Below are 9119 nucleotides of genomic sequence, written 5' to 3' on the forward strand. Positions count from 1 at the left end.
GAATCCATACATGCAGTATGAGACAGCTGTCCCCAGCTTAAACTCTGGTTGTAAGTGTTAGCAAAGACACCAGTCAGCTGTATAGCTCCACTTCACAGATAAACCAGAAAATTACTAAGAATAATTTACAACTCAAAAATGATGTTGTTGTTTCCACCTTACTTCTGCCCTTCTTTTCATACGCAATCACACTCAACCATGTGTGTGCTTTTACTCTTTTTTTATTATCATGCTCTCTTTTTTTTCACCAAATGAAATTGTAAATGCTGGTATCATTTATTTATTCCCATTTCTGATCAAAATGGCAGCTCAAACACAATACACTGAAGATATAGATAAAGGCCCGTAAAAACTGCCATGTTGGACTTAAAAGTTAACCAACCTATTTGCTTATAAGATATCATAAACGCTTTCAAATTATGTAACTCTGGGCCAAAATGTTGGACGGACAGATGGACCAGTGTCACCATCCATATATCTTAACATTAATGAGGTAAAAACCAAGGGGTTTCAGCAATATTATTTCACTGAAATAGTGAAGCCCTGCAGACATGCAGACATACACACACACACACACACACACACACACACACACACACACAGAAAATCTAAATGCCCTCGATCAATCTTGCCCTTTTTAGAGGAAAAAGCTTTGAGGAAAGTGTGTCAGCTCCAGTAACAGGGGTAGTGGGATGTCCATACATCAGAGGCAGCTGTCAGCCGCTGTCAGTCAGTCGCAGTGTTAAGAATGATCCATCCATATGCAACCTTTCTTCACCGGTGGTTGACATGTCAGTCCAGCTTGGTGAGGCTTTCTCAATGCTGCCATTTTAATGGAAGCCTGAAATAAACTCACTGACTAAAGGAAAAAGACTAAAAAATTAAACAAGAAAAATCCATCAACAACTACCGGTGATTGAGAGGAAGTAGTATAATAAGACTCCATTGACAAAAAATGTACCTCCCAGAAAATTGGAGTTGCTGTTCTTCTGCTGCTTCCATCAGTTAGTTTCTGGTCTGCTGCTCTCGATCGGTTAGTTTCTGTTATTGTGTGCCTTTCTTTAGCGTTGAGCAAAAGCCTGTGCCAGCTGCTAGTGTAGGCTAAAGTTATTTATGCTGCATTCTATAGCAACCATTTGGGTATGTGTATGGCTGTTAGCAAATCCAAAAAGGATCATTTTATTGTTTACATGATTATTTATTCAAATAAATCAATTTAAATCAGAAGGGTGACTATAACGCTTGGTTTTTGGTCGGCATGGTGTTCACGGTGTGCGATCCATCATATGACGTCACCTGGCTGTTGTTTCCAGCGCGGAGGCTCTGCAAGTTGTCGCATCTTTTCACATCCATATGATTCTTCATGTACAGACCAAAGAGAGTCAAACAGACTTAAATATGTTTTTGTGATTAACATATCACAGCTTTGTGTGGGGCCAAACAACACCCCTTAGCTCTGATATAATCATCATCATCATAATAATTAACAATTGTCGTGAGCTATTGCTTAAATAAGACCTGGGATATATCCAATGCTACCATCAAAGTTACTCCTGGCCCCTTGCCTTTTTCCCTGCCCTGGGGTCCATTGTTTCCCAAAACTCCCTTTTGGCAACCACCCGCAGTGGTGCCTTTACTGCAGGGATATCCCCACCTCCTTGGCCTTGACCTCCTCACTCTGCCGAACGCAGTCCAGTTAACAAAACTGATTAGAACATACAAATAGACACAAATAGATTGTTTAGGCTATAATGATGGCCACATGTGTTTCTGCTCTGATAGGTAGTAATGAGAGAGCACACTCAACGCCAGCTCTAAATCTGATTAACCTGTAATCTGTCCAATGTCAATGTCACATGCTCTGTGGACTTCCATTAATACTACAAAGCTCTGCTCTATATCAGATCCCATTCAAAGAACTCATTTTAGTTATTACTCCATGCAATCTGGATTCCATGCTTTAAACTGAAACGTGGTTAGATAACCGCAGTGGAGTAAACGTTCTCTTTGTGTCAGCTCTTGAAATTTCAATAGGATAAATGTTTCTCAAGCTGACAGTAAAGGTTGACATGGGGCTGCTTTATTCTAAAAGTAATTCCAACAGCGTCTATCATTTTTACTTTGTCTGCTCTAACACGGGTCACATATTTTTCAGAACTGTAAAATACTTGGCTGAACTGCTGCCTGTCATCTCCACTGATTCCACTTATTACGACTCATGAAGATACGTGATGTAACAGAATGAATGTTTCTGGTCCTGATAAAGTGAGCTATTGTTTTTTATAAAACGGCCATCAAGTATGGCGATATGAAAGTTTTGGTTACATTCTAATTTAAATGCTTTTTTAATTAAATAAATAATCATGCTAAAAGTAAAGAAGACCCTCCTGGGCTGGCTAACTGCCTGGACATACACAGGTGGTTGCTATGGAAAGCAACGCAGGTAATATTAACCTACACTAGAAGCTAAGACAAGCCATTCCTTTTGCTTAACAATGAAGAAAGAAACACAATGACATAAACAAATTAGTCTCACACTGTCAGACCTTCCACTAGAAACGGTGTTTCTGCACAATAGCCTCAGAAAGGAACTTTTTTTGATGGACCATGTGTAGCTGTGCAAAAGGATACTCAGATTGGACAGATAGCTGTCTCGATTTACCATTCAGAGATCTGGGGAGCAGTTAACCAACGTGACAGACAACCAGCCGAAATGAGAGACATCCAGCGGAATTTACGGCGGCACCTGAAGAAAGCTGGAAGTGAAACGTCATTGATATAGACTAAAAACACACAAACCGATCGAGACAGCAGTACAACGGCAAGGCAGCAATAGTACAGCAACTCCCTTGTTAAATTTAATTTAAACCTCATTGATCCCCAGGGGAAAATACAAAAAATGTCACTCTATTGTCAGAGTGAGGGGACTCTGTAATTTATTTGTCTGTTGTCATGTCTTTGTATTGTTTAGGGTGTTTGTGGAGTCTTCCCCGTTGTCTCTGTGTAACAGTTTTTGGTATCCTGTTCTTTTCTTTTGTCTTCTGGGGGGATTTTGCCTGCTGCATTTAGGACTCCTTTTAATTGGTATGGACTTAATGTTATTAAATCCTCAAGCTCAACCCTATATGTCCGTCTCTGCATTTGGCTCCGCGTTCTCTGAGCCTTATGACAGTGTGCGCTAATGACGTCTTTTCTTCCGTGCCACCAGCAATCGGTTTGTTTGTGTTTGACGTTTTTTTCTCAGACGTTGTAGCCTTTGTATATGGTTATTATATCACGACTAAGAACAAGATTGTTTTATATATACCTTTATTCATTTACCCACTCTCCAAAGGGTACAAACATTATACTGGTTTCATCACTTATTACCTAATAACACTGGAGTAGAGGCCTAAGTATCCAAGTTAAAAGTTGATGTAGTCAGTGATCCATATCCTATCCTAGCAGCCTTTCCATACCCATTTTCCACAAAAATTGAATCCTAGCAACAAGTTGCCAAAACTTTCACGTTCCCCAAAATACTGAAGATATGACATCAGTTTTAAGCTGTTGATTTTTTAATACAGCGTGAGCAGAAAGTCAATGTGGTAGTACATTCAGCATTTTGCAGAATGTCCATCTTCTTCAGTACTAACTTCCACTAGTGTGAGTTACAAACGTGGTAATTTTCACTTCACTTATTTATCTTATATAATAATAATAATTTGCAAACATTCTTTATGCATTCTTTTGTACAAATTTGATTAAAAAAAGTCTGCTGCAGGCTACTCTGTGATTGTCTCTGACATTTAATGTTGTACTTTGGTGCATTTGTCTTCCTGCTGAAACCTTCAGAATCTAATTCTTTCTTGCATAATCCAATTCTTTCTATGACTTCAACAACCTAATTACATATTAAGGTTTCTTTTCATATTTTGTGTGTGTGTGTGTGTGACTATGTTTAGAGTGATGCATATTCATCCGTGCATTGCAGATTCTGGCAGGCGCAAGGAGAAAAGGAAGATGGAGCGACAGAATTAGGCCAGTGAGTGGCAGAGCTCCCTGCAGCCTCAGTCAGAGTGCTGAACGTCTGAGGAGGCACTGGAGGCCCCTGTGCAAAATCTGACATCACCAGTGCAGCTTGCCCATGTCTGGCAAGACAGATCCATGTAAATATTACATCCATGCTCCCCCACCTGCCACACACACACGCACACATGCTTACAAATATGCCTGCATTCACACACTGTGCGTCTGAGTGAAGCTCTTAACTGCTGTGATGTTGTGGTAGAACTATCACCTTCAGTTACTCATCATTAAGAGCAAACAGACATCAGTGTGAAATAAAAAATAAATAAAAAAGATTTCATACTGGATGTTTAAAGTGGACATTTGTTGGACATTTGCTTTAATATAAAACAGAGTGCTGACATTTCATTCATATAGCTTTCGTACCTATTGGTTATAGACACTGTGACATCACGCTAAAAACAATTGAAATTGGCAAACTTGTTTATTTTTATTTTCAGACCTAACTGTAACACTAGAACAGCAAGGTTCTTTAGGGGTACGATATTTGCAAAACCCAACGCAGCAAACAAAGATACACATACTGTACTCAGCCCTCACACACCATACACAGACAGGTATCTAACAGCTTGAACCGACACACTGGAATCCACTGCTTATGGCATCGTCTTCATAGTAGTGTAAAATGTGCTATATCATGTGCTATTTGTTTTTAAAAAACAATATGTTGACACTGCCACCCAATGCAATAATAGTCCGGGGATTTGGGCTGTGTTGTTCAATTCAGTCGACAGTCAACTAGAGCTGTTAAGTTAATTAATCGATTTAGAAGTAAACTTTAAATTAATTTGCAACTATTTTGATAATCAATTTGAGTTTGAGTAATCTTTTGTGAAAAAAAAGATTAATAAAGATTCTCTGATTCCAGCTTCTTAGATTTGAATATTGTTTTTTCTTCACTCCTCTGTGAGGATGTCCTCTTAGCCTTTACTGTCTTTATCAAAGTTTTTACTTCACTGATGATGATGATGTTGATGATGTAACACACTGGAGAGGTGCATTAGCCCCATTCACAGGGGTGATAATTTTGATCTTGTAGTCTTCACACCCGAAGGTTGATGCATAACACATGCCATGGCCACTCAGTTTGTGAAAAATCCTGGAGGATCCTGTTTTCTAGAGTGCCAACTGCAGACTGTGGGATTAGATTGCTAAAAGTACCCCGTCTGATAAAGCTCTAAGCTGAGAAATCCTGCTTGGTAGCTAACAGCAGCCTTACCATTGAAAATATAACAGTTGACATGCAGCTGTACAAGATTGCTTGCCGGATAAAATTAGGTGACCCACAGCAATGGACATCAGTGGTCCTCAAACCTGGAATGATGCACACCCTGATGTCATTCATTGGCTCAATTGGGGAACTGATGAATTCAACAGACCTTGAGGAGCTGGTAAGAGCATCATTTCGCGGCCTGGCATCTATCTTTAATGGAAAGGCATGGCCTAAGGCCACGCGAGCCTTCCGAATGGTTATGTATGCTCTACTTCATGAATTCTGAAAGGAGGGAGAAAACAGTCATCAGCAGATACTAAAATTCCTGGAAAAGGCAAGACAGCACCCAACAGGCCCGATTATGGATGGATTGCTTTATCAATCCAACCTTAATAGCACATAGATTCTGGAGAGCAGAGAGGGAGCGTCACCGAATGTTGCAACAACACTGTCTTGAAGAGGTGCTACCGTATTTGTTTGCTGCTGGTCATCAACACTTTGCTAGATGGATCACTTGTTTTTTACATGAAATGCAGCACCTTCCTTCCATTGCAAAAGATGACTTTGCCAGAGGTCATGTGTGCCACCATTCAGATGGTGCACCTGAAGTCAGTGCAGTGTATTATTAGATTGCAATGTCAACAATGTATTTTGTATAAACTGCAATCTGTATGTACATAGGTACATGTCCTTACCATCATCATTTTGTGTAGGAGGAATTTGCTGAGGCTATTTACTTGCACAGACCAATTGGCCAGATCCCTCTGAACACTGCTTACTATAGTTTCGTAGTAGTTTTCGTAGTAGCGATGCTTTGGGTTGGTGTTGTACCACTTATAGCTGATGTCACTTGTCTGTTGTTCAATAGAATTTTTTTAGATTAAGTCCATTTGATTTTATAGCCAGACTTTGAGCCAAATTCCTTGAAGATCTTAAGAATCTTTTTTTGAGTCCTCAAGGTCAGAGATGTACAGCAAATTATCTTCTGCAAATAACAATATTGAGTTGTTATTGGATTTAGTCTGGACATTACATATGCTTTTTTGGTTTATGACTTGGGCTAGACTTTCAAGAGAGATCGCAAATAGCATGGGAGAGAGTGGGCATTCCTGTTTCAAGCCCTGTTCAATGGGGAATTGCTGAGAATGCAAGCCCTTGGTTGAGACTATGATTGTGGGATTCACATATAAAGTACGTACCATGTCAAAGAATTTGACCCCCAAACCTAGCCTCTCTATTACTTGCCACAAACAATTCCATTCTAGGCGGTCAGAAGCCTATTCCGCATCCACTGATAAAACTGTTGCCGTTGTTGGAAGGTTTTTGGCTTCTTCTATTACATGAAGTAATCTGTGTACATTGTCGGCAGTTTGACACTTTGGCATAAACCATAAATGGTTAGGGTGTAATAGCTTCTTAATGCGCCTATGGTTGTAGGCGGGGTGCAAGGCATTTGGAATAGCGCTTGATATCCGTCCCACTGAGGATGATGGGCGAGGTAAGAGGACTTTTACTTTTTTTGCTATTTTTAGGGCTGATTTAAGTTCCTCTTACGTTATAGGTTGATCCTGTTCTTCTGCCTCCTCTGGATCAAGAAACGGCAGGTTCAGCCATTTTAGGAACTTTTGTCACTGTGTCGGATTTTTGTTGCAGCAGAACTTATGCAACTTTGAATAAAAGTTTTGGAAAATGACGGTGGTATCTTTAGGATGCAATGAGATACCTCGGTCTGTGCGAATGCTGTTGATAGCAGCTCTGGACTCGCTTTGTTTTAATTTCAGAGCCAGCCATTTGCTTGGTTTACAACCATTTAAATAGTAATTTTGGCTCATTCTGTGCAATATGAATTCAACTCTCCTTCTTTGCAAATTATTTGGCTCTACTGGTCTTGTGACTAGAAGAGTATGTGTAGATTTAGAAAAACACATCTTTAGAGACTGCTCCCAAGATTTACAACGTGCTTCCAACTCCTCAATCCTTGCCTCTCTTTTTGTCTTCAAATTGACTGCAAGGGAAGATATAGAATCACTAATAAATCTTTAGTTGCTTGCCAAATGTGCGCCAGGTCCGAAACTGAATCGGTATTGATGGTTCTAAACTCTGCATCAAAAGGTATGTTCTGGAGAAGGGAGTTATTACATTGCCACCTTCTAGATCTTTCTCCTAACATATCACAATGGAATGGGGTTATCAGCATATTGTGATCAGACAGTATTGCTGGTTCAATTACTATCGTGTGGAACATTGCCTTCAGCTCCTTGGAGCACAAGATATAATCAATACACGGGAGGTGACATGTGGAAAAGAAGGTGTAATCCTTGCTAGTCCTTGATTGTCCATCCTTCACATATCTGTGAGATGGTGGGATTCCACAATTGCTTTAAACATGTCCGGTATAAGTATTGGGGCTTTCGTGTAATTGACGCCTGATCTATCCTGATTTCAATGTAGTACCGCATTCATGTCTCCCCCTTTCATTAGTTAATATTCACTGAGAGAAAGCAATTTACGGTGAGTGTGCATTCCCATGACAGCAACACAATGGGGCCCTTGGTTTTGTTGTTGTCACTAGATGAAGCAGCAACCTGAATCCATAAATCCAGAACCCAACCGGAATTTTCTGATACTTTTGTAGCAAAGGGTGAACTGTTAGATCTAAGCAAAGTTTGGTAAAAGATAGAAAATAAAACTAAATCTCCTAAATCCCCCTTCTGAGACCGCAGACCACCTTCCCTCTCTGTAAGATACAGTGGTGTGAAAAAGTGATTGCCCCCTTCCTCATTTCCTGTTCCTTTGCATGTTTGTCACACTTAAGTGTTTCGGAACATCAAACCAATTTAAATAATAGTCAAGGACAACACAAGTAAACACAAAATGCAATTTGTAAATTAAGGTGTTTATTATTTAAGGTGAAAAAAATTCCAAACCATCATGGCCCTGTGTGAAAAAGTGATTGCCCCCTAAACCTGAAAACTGGTTGGGCCACCCTTAGCAGCAACAACTGCAACCAAGCGTTTGCAATAACGTGCAATGAGGCTTTTACAGCGTCCTGGAGGAATTTTGGCCCACTCATCTTTGCAGAATTGTCCTAATTCAGTTACATTAGAGGGTTTTCGAGCATGAACGGCCTTTTTAAGGTCATACCACAACATCTCAATAGGATTCAGGTCAGGACTTTGGCTAGGCCACTCCAAAGTCTTCATTTTGTTTTTCTTCAGCCATTCGGGGGTGGACTTGCTGGTGTGTTTAGGATCATTGTCCTGCTGCAGAACCCAAGTTCGTTTCAGCTTGAGTACACAAACAGATGGTCGGACATTCTCCTTCAGGATCTCTTGGTAGACAGCAGAATTCATAGTTCCTTTTATCCTGGTCAGGTCCTGAAGCAGCCTAACAGCCCCAGACCATCACACTACCACCACCATATTTTACTGTTGGTATAATGTTCTTTTTATGAAATGCAGTGTTCCTTCTACGACAGATATACTTGGACACACACCTTCCGAAGAGTTCCACTTTTGTCTCATTGGTCCACAGAATGTTGTCCCAAAAGTCTTGGGGATCATCAAGATGTGTTGTGGAGAAATTGAGACGAGCTTTGATGTTCTTTTTGCTCAGCAGTGGTTTTCTCCTGAACTCTGCCATGCAGGCCATTTTTGCCCAGTCTTTTCCTGATGGTGGAGGCATGAACGCTGACCTTAACTGAGGCAAGTGAGGCCTGCAGTTCTTTGGACGTTGTTGTGGGGTCTTTTTTGTGACCTAGTGGATGAGTCGTCGCTGCGCTCTTGGGGTAATTTTGGGCGGCCGGCCACTCCTGGGAAGGTTCACCACTGTTCCATGT

General features: G+C 40.5%; 1 long non-coding RNA gene across 1 annotated transcript in view; it reads right to left on the reverse strand.

The window, feature by feature from the left end:
* Positions 1-3122: 3122 nt before the first annotated feature.
* LOC117938102 overlaps positions 3123-9119 on the reverse strand; it is an 11211-nt gene continuing 5214 nt past the window's right edge. The window contains exon 3 of the long non-coding RNA XR_004655330.1: positions 3123-3133. This is a non-coding gene — a long non-coding RNA (uncharacterized LOC117938102). The remainder of the gene's footprint in view (positions 3134-9119) is intronic.

Source organism: Etheostoma cragini, chromosome 22, assembly GCF_013103735.1.
Source record: "Etheostoma cragini isolate CJK2018 chromosome 22, CSU_Ecrag_1.0, whole genome shotgun sequence".
Taxonomy (NCBI): Eukaryota; Metazoa; Chordata; class Actinopteri; order Perciformes; family Percidae; genus Etheostoma; species Etheostoma cragini.